The sequence below is a fragment of the Mandrillus leucophaeus genome, unplaced genomic scaffold (genome assembly GCF_000951045.1).
Source record: "Mandrillus leucophaeus isolate KB7577 unplaced genomic scaffold, Mleu.le_1.0 Scaffold586, whole genome shotgun sequence".
Lineage (NCBI taxonomy): Eukaryota > Metazoa > Chordata > Mammalia > Primates > Cercopithecidae > Mandrillus > Mandrillus leucophaeus.
In genome coordinates this window covers 766,855-782,182 of record NW_012106319.1, presented here as the reverse complement: position 1 = coordinate 782,182, position 15,328 = coordinate 766,855, and the positions used below count along the sequence as shown (strand labels likewise).

Genomic DNA, 15,328 nt, shown 5'->3' with positions numbered 1-15,328 from the left:
AACTGATATTGTAGAAAATGAAACTTAACCTAAATGATGAATAATTAGAATTTGTAGAAAACAGAAACCTATAAAATAAATAAAAGAGATTTAATAATTGTACATGAGAGAAGACATGAAAACAAAATAAACTAAGCTAAATAAAAAATGTGAGTGATTCAGTTAATCTAACATATTACATAATTAACAATCTTTTATCCAATATCAAGTATAAAAATAGGTATAAATATTTGAAAACATACTGTAAATATTTTTGAATAGTAAAATCACCAATGTGGAATCACAAGGTTGCTACCCCCAAAATAAATGAAAAATATAATTTTTGGACAAATATGAATAGAGTTGAATAAATTTCCTTAAAGTTATTAATTATAACACTTGAATATTTGATGGGTTGAAAATAAGCTCATTTATAATAGCAATAAAAAAACAAAAGTAAAAAGATGTACTGATTATATAGGCTTATAGAATTAATCTAAGAAGAAACATTTAAGATGTATATGAGTAAAATAAAACCTGCAAAGCCGCTATTGAAGAAAATGAAATAAAATGGAAGCATATTTCATGTTTGTGTATGGAAAGCCTAAAATAAAACATACAAGCTCATCCCAATGAATTACTGTGTTAATTTTAATTTTAATTGTTGGGAACATGTGCAGGTTTGTTAATAGATCAACGTGTGTGATGGGGGTTTGTTGCACAGAGTGTTTTGTCACCCATGTGTTAAGCCTCGTACTCGTTAGTTATTTTTCACGATCCTCTCTCTTATCTCACTCCCCACCCTCCAATAGGGCCCAGTGTGTGTTGTTCTGCTCTATGTGTCCCTGTGTTCTCATCATTTAGATCCCACTTATAAGTGAGAACATGTGGTATTTGGTTTTCTTTTCCTGTGTTAGTTGCTAAAAATAATGACCTCTAGCTCCATTCATGTTTCTGCAAAGAATATAATCTTTTTTTTTTTTTTAAATGGCTGCATAGTAATCTGAGGTGTAGATGTACCACATTTTCTTTATCCATTCTACCATTAATGAGCATTTAGGTTGATTCCATGTCTTTCTATTGTGAACAGTGTGGCAATGAAAGTACATGTGCATGTGACTTTATAATAGAAAAATTTATATTCCTTTGAGTATATATCTAGCAATGAGATTGCTGGGTCAAATGGTATCTCTGTCTTTAGGCCTTAGAGGAATTGCCATACTGTCTTCCACAATGGTTGAACTAATTTTTCAGCCACAAAACTACCTGCAATCTTAAAGAAAATAGGGTACTCTTAAATATAAAGAAGAATCACCCATTTATTCTTAAAATAGACTTTTAAACATTTGGATTTTAAAAGTAAGGGTAAATAATGCACTACAATGGCAAACATAATCAATTTCTTAAGGTTTACAGAAAATTTAATAAAATGTCTTTCTTTCAAGTACCAGCCGTTATTACTGCTCCTGAAATCCAAGCCCCATCACCATTCCCATGGTTCCAGAAGAAAACATTGAATTTCTTACACTATCATTTATACATCGTCTAAAAACATCGTGAATCACTGACAAAGGTCAGAATTAAAGTCAATGTGAGGTCAATAAGATTTAGCTTAGCATACACAACAAAATAGATCACAAGAGGAAAAGTCAAAACATTTGAAAATAAAAATTAGAGACAACAGTGGTTGTTGAATTACTAGGGGAAAAATAAGAAAGAAAATAATATACAGGAGGAAAAGTTCAACAAAATTTAATAAGCAAAGAATAGAAATAAAAATAGAAAATTATTTTAAAAGAAAAAAATGTATTGATAATTATTTCTGAAAAAGAGAAATATTAATAAAACTAGTGTGCAAGGAAAAACAGCACATTCATATAATTCATATATTGCCTCTATCAAATTGGTAAAACAATTTCATGGCAATACTAATATGATCATATATGTAAAAAACAGTCATTCTTCCTAGAGAAAAACAGTGAAAATGTACAGAGAATTGTATGAAAAGATATATTTAAATTTTTAAGATTAAGATTATAATATCAAATGGATGACTAATGCCATTCACTATGAAGAAAATGATGAGAAATATACAGAGTTGATTAAGTGGTTCCATCAAAATGAAATTTAAGTTTCAAATAAATTAGTCAATATAACCAACAATTAGTGATTAGGGAAATATAAAGTATGAAACTACAGTGGTGCATCCTGCAGCCACTAGAAATTAATATTCAATAAGTGAATAATATCTGGACAATTCTAAGTACAAAGTTATAAAAGTAGTAAATACTATATGTTGCCATATAGTATAAATATAAAATTATATAACACTACATAGATACTTGCATAGATAGAAATAAAGTAGGATTTGAAAATGATGAGAGAATAATTGACAATCTATTCAGACATACACACCCTAATGTATATCACATCTTAAAATTAGGCATTCATTTTGAAGATTTTTCCAGTGGAAATAAACATTTTAAAAATGATTCTTCCATTGCTGTTACATATAAAATCAAAAATTGAAAGCAAAATACTTGAGTTAGTTAAATCTTAGTGGTGTGAGAAAAGCTACAGTATGTTCCAGCCTTACAATAAAATAACTATGAACTTAGAACACATTCAAACTAATGTTATAAAATACTTTGAATAAGATGAATGTTAAATATATCATTATATTATAAAATGATTGTGAATTGTATGTATAATTTATAATAACAGTTACATAAAATATACACAAAAGGTTGAAATGAAATATTTTAAAATGGTAGTGGTAATTTCCCTTAATCAGTAGAATTTAAGGTGCTTTAAAATCACAAATGTTTTATTAAATTAATTTTGTTCTGTCAAAATTATAAAAGAGGACCAATGGATTTTTAAAAGGAAAATCAAAACTAAAATTTAATAAAAACATAATTAAGTATTCAGGAGCCATCCATTTTTCATCAGGCTACAAGATTTCATATGAAATATTTAAAAGTGTTGCCCTACAAAATGTCTCTAAGGCAGGAAGAAATCATAGATGAAATCTTTTATAGGTAGAATCCATCCAAGACTTATAGTAGGAAATTGTGTTTTATTTCTTTTGTCTATATAAAATTCCTGTCTTGACATTAATGGAAGTGGGAGGTGATAGATTATTTTTTCTTCACAATATTATTATTTAGTTCATCAAATGAGAGATGTTTTGAAATGAAGTATAACTCAAATGATATTAATTTGGACGTTAATGGACACATAGATGGCATAATTGTATCTTGACCAATAAGTGTGTGTTTTAAAGCATTATTACTTTATTATTGATATGCTAAATATTAGTTGCAGATTGCTGTTAAATTTATTGCATTATCCCAATATATTGCACTGTATTTCTTACATGCTAATCAAAGCCTTGTCAATTGTAAAGTTGTTAAGTGCTGTTAAAATTTAAGGACATGTATCCTACTATTTAATAGCACACAAATAAATTATCCAACTAAAAAATGTGCAAAGAATTTGAATATACATTTTTCCAAAGAAGACGTACAAGTGATCAACAGGGTACATTAAAAGATGTTCGACATCAGTAATCATAGGGGAAATGCAAATTAAAAGCAAAAATTAGATATCACTTCACACCTGTTAGAATGGTCGTTATCAGAAAAGTAAAAAAAAAGATAGCAAGTATTGTGAAGTAGAAATTGGAACCCTGGTATACTGTTGGTGGCAATGCAAAATGGTACAGCATCTATAAAAAACAGTACAGAGTTTTCTCAAATAATTAAAGGTAGATCTACCATGAAATCTAGCAATCACTCTTCTGGCATCTATCTATAATTATCAAAATCGGGATCCTATCATGTCCTTTGCAGAATATGAGTGGGGTTGGAGACCATTATCCTAAACGAATTGGAATAACACGCGAATAGAAAATCAAATACCAAATGTTCTCATTTAAAAATGGGAGCTAAACATTGAGAACACGTAGACACAAAGTAGGTAACAACAGACACCGGGACCTACTTGAGGGTGAAGGTTGGGAGAAGAGAAGGGATGGAAAAACTACCTATTAGGTACTATGGTTATTATCTGGATGATGAAGCAATCTGTATGCCAGACATCATGACATGCAATGTATCTATATAACAAACCTTCACATGGACCTCTGAACCAAAAAGAAAAGTTAAAATTCATAAGGATCTCAAAGATGTACGTGCATTTTTATGGTATTGCAGTCTGATTTGCAAGATATGGAAACAAATATCCATTGGTGGATGAATGGATAAAGAAAATATGGTATGTACACATAAAGGAATATTATTTGGCCACGAAAAGAAGGGGATCTTGTCATATGTTATAAAATGGATTAATCTGAGGATATTATGCTAAGTAAAGCAACCCAGTCAACTAAGAATGAACACTGCGTGGTTCTACGTGTGTGAGGTATCTAAAGTAGGCAAACTCAGGGAAGCAGAAGGTACAATGGGGGTTGTCAGGGCTGAGGGAAGGGGAAAATGGATAATGGCTGTTCAATGGTGCAAAGTTTCAGTCATGCAGGTTGAAAAATACTGAAGTTGACTGTAGACATTGTGCTTAAACAGTACTGTGTTGCACACTTAAAATTCTAAGAGGATAAATCATATATGATTTTTAGCACAACAAAAGAAAGAAACATTTTTTAAAAGTTAAGTAGACTTAAGGTATCATTTAGAAAAACGTTTACCTTTTGGCTGTTAACCCAGCTTTATTCAGCAGAGTTTAGCTAGTTTTAGTCTCCAATCCAGTTAATCACGGTTCATGTGCATTTATTTCAATTGAATTCCTTGGAATTACCTTCACATTTTTATATTCACTACAAAATAGATTTTCAGTTGTTGGCAGGCTTCCTCCATTCCTGCCGCATTAAAATTGTGGGGTTTGTTTTGGTTGATATTTCTGTTAAATGTTGTTCAAGCCTAAAAGCATTTCTCATTATTTTCTTTGCCGTTCAATTGAGATTTTCATATAGCTTCACTGAACTTGAGAATAAGTCTAGCATTCCTTTTGCTGTACCAATACACAATGTTTTTATCTCTTTTCCCGTAGGTGACTTATTTAAATTGCTATTCTATACAGAAGCATATAACCTATTTGTCTAAATAGTCTATTGCTTTCCACATGGATTAATTAATATCATACTTACAGAAGGTTTTTTTCAATTAATATTTTGGTATTTTTATTAAGTTTCAACATGATAATATTATTTATAAAGAGCATATTTACTCATTTAGTATTTATAATGAGTTTATTTAAGGAATTGACATTTTTGCTGAACTGAGTAGATCACAAAACAAACAAAACAAAATAAAAAGCAATGAACCAATGAATAAAGGCCATGAATATTGTGTAAATATTTATGTTCATTTTTGTCTTTACATCCTGAACTTAAATCACGTTGGAGATAATCCTATTTCTAAAGAACAATAATGGTACATTTCCTATTGAAATAAAATGGGGACATGGTTTAATTAATTTTATATTAAAGTCAAATTTCAAAATGAATTTAAGAGAGATTTTTAGAAAATTTTTTTTAGCTTTCGTAGTTCTCAAACCTGTGCATCAATGTGTAACATGTCCCCATAGACAACACCAAAAATATTTTATTTTATGTTTGCAAGATTTCAGACCAGAAAATGTCATTCTACTTCCCATATTTTTAATTGTTTAAATAATCTACATTATTGAAGTGTAGCTTCCCTATTTAAAAAAAGAAAATTTAGGTATATACTTTGATACATTATACAAATATATAATCAAGGCAGTTCAACCTTAATAATAATAAAATATTTCTATAATTCACTGCATTAGTTTGTTTTTACACTACTCTAAAGAACTGCTTGAGACTGGGTAATTTATAAAGAAAAGAGGATTAATTGACTCACAGTTTAGCATGACTGGGAAGGCCTCAGGAAACGTATAATCATGACAGAAGTTGAAGGGGAACCAAGACCTTCTTCACATGGTAGCAGGAGAAAGAAGAATGAGGATCCAAGTGTGAAGAGCCCCTTAGAAAATATAAAACCACCAGATCTCCTGAGAACTCACTCACTATCACAAGAACAGCATGGGAGAAATTTTCCCCATGATCCAATCACCTCCCACCAGGGTCTCTTGTTGTACACACGGGGATTATGGGGATTACAATGCAAGATGAGATTTGGGTGGGGACACAACCAAATCAGATTACTTACTAAAGTTTTCTTTGTAGTTATCCTCATCCCATCCCTCCACAATCCCATTCTTCAGCCTCAAAAAAAAACACTGCTGTTTTCTATGATTAAGGATTAGTTTTGACTATTTTAAGATTTCATATAAATAAAATATTAGTGTTTATACTCTCTTGTTTCTGTCTTCTGTAACTCAACATGCTGTTCATAAAATTCATGTTTGCTATTGTGTGTGATATCAGCAGTTCATTATCTTATATTACTAAGTAGTATTTCTATGTATATATCACAATATTAATTTATTTATTTTTTGATGGGTGTTTGTATTGTTTCTAGTTCTGTACTTAAAAAAAAACAAAATTGCTATGAACGTTTGTGTGCAAGTCATTCTCTTGTTTAAATATCTAGAGTTGAAATTACTCCTTTATATAGGACGTGTGTTCTTAATTTTATATGAAACTTCCAAAATATTTTACACCCTAACCAGCAATGCACGAGAAATTAAGTTATTCCCCATCCCCACTAGTATGTGGCATGTCTTTAATTTTAGCCATTCTCATTTTTTGTGGTGGTATTTTGTTGTGGCTTAATTTGCATTTCCCTGACTACTGTTAATATTTGTTTCTTTTCATTTGGTTATGTCATATTCATTTAACTTCTTTTGGATAGTGTATGTTGAAATCTTTCATCTTTTTTTGTTGGGTTGTTAACTTTCATAAAGTTAAAGATGTCTTATAAACTGTGTAAATGAGTCCTTTGTCTAATAAATCATGTCAACCATTTTTCTCTTCTTGTCAGACATACTTTTCATCTTTAAAATGTATCTTAAAGGGAGTGAGTAATATGATTCAATAAAATGTATCTGTTTTCTGTGTGCTTAACATTTTTGTATCATTTCTAGAAAATTCTTGCCTCCATCAAGGTCACAACTAATTATTGTCTACCTTTTCATTTTCACAATGATCTTTCCTATGTTTTCCCGTGTTTCTGCCTATCTTTCATATATTTCAACTTTTAAACATCTGTCTGTGCTATATTTTTGTGTTAATTGAATATTATGTTAGTTGGGTTTTAAATACTGTTGTTAATTCTTGCCCAAAGATTGTATCCAAATGTCCTAGCCTTATTTGTTCAAAGACCACCTTGTCTACATTGAAATTATTTGGTAACTTTGTCAAAAAGCTATTAAACCAGTACATGTAAGATGTCTGTTCTTGCTTCTGTTTTTCACACCACTGTTCTTTATTTCTATTCTTACACAAAAATCACAGTCCAGATGCATGGTAATAAGTCTTAAAATCAGGTAGTGTAAGTTCTCCAAATTTGTTCTTTTTAAAGATTGTTTAGACATTCCATATTCTTTATATTTAACTTTAAGCTATAAAATCAGCTTGTCCATTTCTACACTTAAAAAATAATTCACCGAGGTTTGCTTGGCTAGAGACTCAGTCGTAATCTGAGTGATGTTCTGTCAAGACTTCTTTATAGATGGCATTTATTTATTTTATCGAAAGTCGTATAATGTTTATTATATGTCTTCTTGTATGAGCTGATATTCAATGGCTAGATACACTAATTTATTAGTTTATCACAAATTTTCTTATAATGACATCATTTTTCCTTCTTTTAGAATAAAAGAATACTCATAAAAAGATACATTTTACCTTATAGACCTATGGTTATTTTATAGTTTAGTTCATGTAACAAAGGCAAGATAGATGCTTGATCTGTTCCTTTGCTTCCTGACAACACATCACATTTGACAACTTATATCTTAAATACTGTTATGTACTTATGGATTTAGTATGGTTGACACATTTGGATGTGTTTCATTCAGTGTCTTCTTGAATACAAATTTTCCATCTTTTGCTTTTACTACTTGCTTATTCACCGAGTAGTATTTGGTGAATACTACTTCAAATTGTCTCCTGAGTCTTCTTAATAAGATCCTTACTAGCTATTTTACTCCTGTGCTGATTGGTTATCAAAATGGTAGACTCATCTTGTCCACGTTCTGCCTCACACAAGGAATACATTTGTTTCTACGGAGATCCCTGTTATCTTATTTGCTTTTTAGTGAAATATTTTATTTCAGGACCACAGTCTGGACACTCGTAGTAATTTTTCATACAGGATGCTTCAAAGAAGAGGTTTCTTTCACCATTTCTAAGCCTTTCCATCGGCAGGTATAGGCAAAGTATTATATAAAAGAGATTTATCATTCCTTTCTGAGAGTTCCAAAAGGAATTCAGTCTTATAAACTTTATTCTATCTTATATCTGTATTTCTTCTTTCACCACATCTAGAATCTTGGTTCTTAAAGGCATAAGGTATTATTTGATTAGAATATTGTATTATTACTAATTTTCAGTATACCACAGTAAACACAAATACTATTCGATGAACAATGCCAACCCTACTAAAAACATGCTACACTGATGGTTTTGTTTGTTTGTTTCTTTATGGATATCTTACCTTTCTTCTAGGTTTAGTATGGTACCGCTACTTCTGAGATATTAGGAAAGCTCCATTTGAAAGGAAAGCACCCAGGAGACCATATTAGCCTTGTCCCTGAAGAGTTTAGTCATCCAGATTCATCCATAAATGAAATTACAATTTTAGGTCAGACTCCTTTGTCAGTTCCTCAAAGCAGAAGGGAGAGCGATATAATCTGCAACTACAAACCCTCCCAAAAAATAACGAGGAAGCTAAAACATATTAAAATATATCATTGAGGCTGAAAACCAAATATTGAGAGCTAGGTGGGATTTACTGCCTTCTTTACATAATTGTATTTTTAATTTGCTTTGTTCTTATAAACTATCTTTAAATATAATTCTTCAAATTTCCTAAAGGAGAGAAAACAAACTGCTGTGCTGTTTCCATGGTACACTGAGGATTATGTTTGTGGGGTCTTTGTCCTGTGCCCTCCCATCTGTACATCACAAATAGGCTTGCCTGCATTGGTGCCTATATGTTCACTTGGCTCACCACTCTCCCGTTTACACTTTATGTACAATCTCTCCCAACTCTCAGCTTTTATGCACTACACTTTCAGGCCTAAAAATGCTCTTCCCAGTTCTTCCTTGAGTTAGCTTCTGAGCAGCTACCAGGACCCAGTTCTATGCCACATTTTCCAAGATGGTTACAGGTCTCTATAATTTCATCCATAAAACTCTGAATATTCATCTGTCAAAATATTTATTTTACTCTAGGAAAATCACCAGTTTACTTCTCTAAACCTAGGATAACAGCCTATATCTCTTGAAGACAAGATAATATATAATTTTTGCTATATCTTAATTGCCTGAAACATAATAAATTTTCATAAACCAGTCTGGTTTATGAAAGATATTCTTAAAGAAGCAGTTACTATTAAGCAGTGAACTTTATGTTGTCAGTTCTTTTAACTTCATTTGCCCAATTTCATCTCTTTGTTTCAAACCGTACCATCTCATCCTCCTTCATGGAATAAGAAATGCTTTTATGATGTAAAATTCCACCAAATTCATAACAATCATTTTTTTCCTAAGGGCAGTTCCCATTCACCTTTTCTTATTTGGTCTTTAAAACTAACTAGTCATATACACAGTTTATACTAAATCCTAAAATTAATCAACAAAAATGCATTCCTCTTATAACTAAGAATTTATCTAAGTACAACATATCTATAATTTTATGGGCATTTAGTATATTATAGGATACATGACTTGGCATTCACCTATATTCTGAGTTTATACCATACACTTATCCTGAGCGCTAGATATTGTAAAAAATGAAAAGAATTGGTATTCATTGCAAAAAATCATATTTTCTATATAAATGCTAATATACCCATCACAACACTTTGTAGGTGAAAATCCAATGTAACAATTGTATGTGTCTTCAGTATGAACATAGGGAAGTATTATTTTCTGGACAAAATCCAGACTGAGCAAAACAGATAACACTTTTTCACATGTTACTCACCAGAATGTGATCTTTAAAAAATTTTTCCAGTAAGAAATTTTCCATCACAATGCATTAAAAAAATGTATATCCCTAGGTGTATAGCCAATAGGAAAACCTATACTAGGTAAAACATACATGCATTTTAATGAGAGTACATTAAACTAACTTGGGCATTTTTCTGTGTCATTTAATTCAATCATCAAAGGACATCCTTGTAACTCACTGAAAAACTTAGAGAGAGATTAACATTTTCACCTTTTTGAATGAATATCTGTGTGACATGAATCACATTCTACATTAGGAAATTGAAGGAAAATAAAGTGATGCTGTTGAAATACTTTACACGTCTAATGACAAGTCATTCTTATTTGCACTCACTAGATTAGTATACTGTGCATCTTGTAATGCAAAGAATAATAAAAATTATCCCAAATTGATCTTCTCATTGTTCATGCCAATAACAAAGTTTAATCTCTTTTCATGTTCTAGGAAATTAGACTTACCATCTTTCCCCTACAATTCCCTGATGTTATGAGACAGTGGTGTCCAGTAGAAACAAATTTTTAGAACACTTATTTCTATTTTAATTATTCCATCATTTTAGATAATATTTAGGGTGATTTAAAATTTACGACATTGATTGATTTATTACCCCGCCTTCATAGGAACAGTAGTCATACTTGGTGATGTTTTCAGCTTACAAATTTCCAAATAAAACAAAGAGACTTACAGTTAGCCCTCTGTATCTGTGGATTCACCAACCACAAATAGAAAATACTGTGTTCACCAAAATAAAAACAAAAATAAAATACAAAAATTAAAAATAATACACACACAAAAGCCTGTATAATAACTACGTAGCATTTGCATTGTATTCGGTATTATAAACAATGTAGCGATGATTTAAAGTATATGGAGGGATATGTTTAGACTATACGAAAACGGTACATCATTTTTCATGTGAGATTTGAACATCTCCAGATTTTGGTTTCTGTAGGATTCTAGAACCATTCCTCCATGGATACCAAGTGAAAACTGTAGTTCAAGGCACTTGGAATAATGTATTTTAAGCATAAGAGTATATTATTAAATATACGAAATATGAATAAAAAATTTCACCTTAAATATAAGAAATTATTTTAAAATATTATAGCACTCAAGAGGTTTCTAATAATTGTAAATTTCAATGCTGTTTTTACAACCTCTGCCATGACATGCATAGATGAGAATATCTCCTCAGCCAGATCAAGATTTTTTTTAAACAAAAAACCTCAATTTTAACCTATAACAATTATGTTATTTCAGTAAGAAGCTAAAATGTGTGCTTATTTACTGTTATGGGAAAGGGGTCACGATCCAGACCCACAGATAGGGTTCTTGGGTTTCCTGCAAGAAAGAATTCTAGGCAATTCCGTAGAGTAAATTGAGAGCAAGTTTCTTAAGACATGAGAGAATGAAAGAATGGATACTTCATCGATGGAGCAGTGCTGAGGGCTGCTGGTTCCCCATTTTGATGGTTATTTCTTGCTTATATGTTAAAGAAGGGGTGAATTTTTCAGGCCTCCTCTTTTTAGATCATATAGGGTAACTTACCAACATTTGTAAACTGTCAACTCACTAGCGGGAGTGCAGCAGTGAGGACACCAGAGGTCCTTCTCATCACCATCTTGGTTTTGGTGGGTTTTAGCTGCCTTCTTTACTGCAACCGGTTACATCAGCAAGGTCTTTAGAACCTGTATCTTGTGCTGATCTCCTATCTCATTCTGTGACTAAGAACACCTTAACTTACTGGAAATGCAGCCCAGTAGGTTTCAGGCTCATTTTACTCAGCATCTATTCAAGAGGGAGTTGTTCTGGTTCAAAAGCCCCTGACAATACCACTGAGAATTTTGTGTCTGCTGTTACTTCAGTATGACCTAACTTAAACAGAATGATATAAAAATGATTATACATTTCCATAAAGTAAACAAATCTACATTATCATTTCTGTAAGTTAACTTCTTTTGTTTGTTTTTGAGATGGAATCTCCCTCTTTCGCCCAGGTTGGGATGCAGTGGGGCTATCTCAGCTTACTGCAACCTCTGTCTCCCCGGTCCAAGCAGTTCTCCTTCCTCAGCCTCCTGAGTAGCTGGTACTACAGGTTGCGGGGCCAAGCCCATTTAATTTTTGTATTTTCTGTAGATACGGTGTTTTGCCATGTTGGCCAGGCTTGTCTAGAACTCCTGACTTCAAGTGATCCACCTGCCTGAGCCTCCCAAAGTGCTGGGGTTACAGGCATGAGCCACGGCACCTGACCAGGTTAACTGTCATATGTGCAGCATATGGATAAAATAGTAAATATTTTGATATTATTTCATATCTATTTAGAATTTAGTGGAGCATTTTAATTGGTAATTATGACAGAAGCATTTTTAGATTTTTCAGCAATCACACCGCTTTGCCAAAATGAGTGGGGAGGACAAAACTGTAAGTAATAAAATCTATTGAGAAATCAGTCCCTTGGATTATGAACAGGGCTTGACCCTGTTAATGGTAGAGTGTGTTTGAAAGAAATGAACAACGTAGAAGTATATTTTAGAAATAGAATGGAAAAGAATTGCTGTTGCATTATGTAAGTTTCCTTCTGTCAATATTTTTTTTCTAAAATAGAGTTCTCATATCTAAAGATTGAACGCACTGACAGTGTATATAGTTTTGCTTCATTTCATATTCTTGAACTGATATTAATTACAAACAGAAATTCGACATCTGAATGTACTTTCTGAATGAACTAAGATTATATCTACTCGTGTGGAATACTGGTTAATACAAATATGTATATGGGTTCCTAAGACTTTGACTCATGTTGCTCAGTATGTCATCTCTCATTAGCATAATTCCTGCCAGTCATTACTTAAACAGTGATGGACATCTTAGTTCACTTGAGTTTCCAAGACCTGTCTTCACAATTGAGCTTGTCCACCTTCTGTGCAAATTTTTCTAGCCAGAGTTTTGCATTGTTTTAATTAGCAAAACATAAGTACTTTGTGAAAAGGGGAAGCAAAATTAGACAACAATTATTTTGAGATGCTTGAATGCTTATTAATATGCAAATTTTTGTTGTAAGACTGAATATGATTTAGAACATATATTCTTGAAATTATTGGAGTTTATGTGTTTCATTTCTTATTAAAGGTAGTTAATAGATTGAAACTCTCAGACATGATGTTTTACATCTAATGAAAGAGCTCACGTGGCATTGTCTCCAAACTAAATGATGATTTCAATAGACATGAACTTCTTTTTTTTTTTTTCTTTTTTTTATTATTATACTTTAAGTTCTAGGGTACATGTGGATAACATGCAGGTTTGTTACATATGTATACTTGTGCCATGTTGGCGTGCTGCACCCATCAACTCGTCAGCACCCATCAACTCGTCATTTACATCAGGTATGGGAAAATTGACTAGCCATAAGTAGAAAGCTGAAACTGGATCCTTTCCTTACTCCTTATACGAAAATTAATTCAAGATGGATTAGAGACTTAAATGTTAGACCTAATATCATAAAAACCCTAGAAGAAAACCTAGGTAATACCATTCAGGACATAGGCATGGGCAAGGACTTCATGTCTAAAACACCAAAAGCAACGGCAACAAAAGCCAAAATTGACAAATGGGATCTCATTAAACTAAAGAGCTTCTGCACAGCAAAAGAAACTACCATCAGAGTGAACAGGCAACCTACAGAATGGGAGAAAATTTTTGCAATCTACTCATCTGACAAAGGGCTAATATCCAGAACCTACAAAGAACTCAAACAAATTTACAAGAAAAAAACAAACAACCCCATCAAAAAGTGGGCAAAGGATACGAACTTCTTAAATACATCTTTTAAAACATCGAAGGCAAACTGAAGTGGTGTGTATTCAAGGTTTCAAGTTAAAATTGGCCTTATTGATACATTTAATTTTTTCATGTGCTTTGCTAACAGTTTGTGTTTGCTATTTTTAGCACCATATTTTCTTAAATAGAATCATTTTGCTATTGTAGCATTATTTTATCATTAAAATATTTAAATCACTGGACATATTGTTTTAATAATTATTGCAATGGCATTCCTTTCAAAAAAGTAGGAAGGTTTAAAATTATCTGATTGACAAATAATTTTGTATGATATGTTTTCCCCAATTAGGAGCAGAAGTGAAATCTCTATTAATTAAAAAGATGGTTTTACCAAATGGCTGAATTGTTTTTCTAAATATTTTAATAGATGGATGAAAATACAGGCATACTTCACTTTATCATGCTTCATTTTATTCTACTTTGCAAATATTGTGGTTTTTTACAAGGTGAATGTTTGTGGCAACCCTGCACCAAGCATATCTATCTATGTCAGTTTTCTAACATAGTATGTTTGGCATGTGTCTCTGTGTGACACTTGGTAATTCTAGCAATATTTCAATTTTTTATTATTTATTTTATCTGTTATGTGTGATCTGTAATCAGTGATCTTTGATATTATCATTGCATTGTTTTGGGGTCCATGGACTATACTCATATAAGATGACAAACAATTGGTAAATGTTGTGTGTTCTTACTGCTTCACCCACCAGTCCTTCCTCCATTTCACTTCCTTTCCTTGGGCCTCCCTTTTTCCTGAGATATGACGATATTAAAACTAGTCCAGTTAATAAGCCTGCAATGATCTCTAGATGCTCAAGCAAAAGAAACACTTTTCATGCCTCTTACTTTAAATAAAAAGCTAGGAATGTTGAAGCTTACTGAGGAGGACCTGTAGAAAAAGGAGACAGGCTGAAAGCTTAGCTGTGAATGCAAAAAAAAGTTATTGAAGAAATGGAAAAGTGCTACTCCAGTGAACACATGAATAATAAGAAAATGAAAGTGTTATTTTGGATATGAAGAAAGTTTGAGGGGTCTGGAAAGATTAAATCAGCCACAATACTCCCTTAAATCAAAGCCTAATCCAGAGCAAAGTTCTAACTTTCCTCAATTCTATGAAGGATGAGAGAGGTAAGAAAGCCACAGGAGTAAAGAAAGCTAGCAGAACTTGTTTCTTGAGGTTTAAGGAAAGAAACCGTCTCCACAACATAAAAATGAAAGGTGAAGCAGCAAGCACTGTTGTAGAAGCTGGAGAAAGTTGTCCAGAAGATCCAGGTAGGATAACCAATAAAGGTGGCTACACTAAATAACAGATTTCCAATGTAGGT

The 15,328-nt window shown here is 32.0% G+C and overlaps 1 pseudogene; it reads right to left on the bottom strand.

The window, feature by feature from the left end:
* Nucleotides 1-1,475, bottom strand: part of LOC105553203 — a 35,579-nt pseudogene extending 34,104 nt beyond the window's left edge.
* Between the last annotated feature and the right edge of the window lie 13,853 nt (nucleotides 1,476-15,328).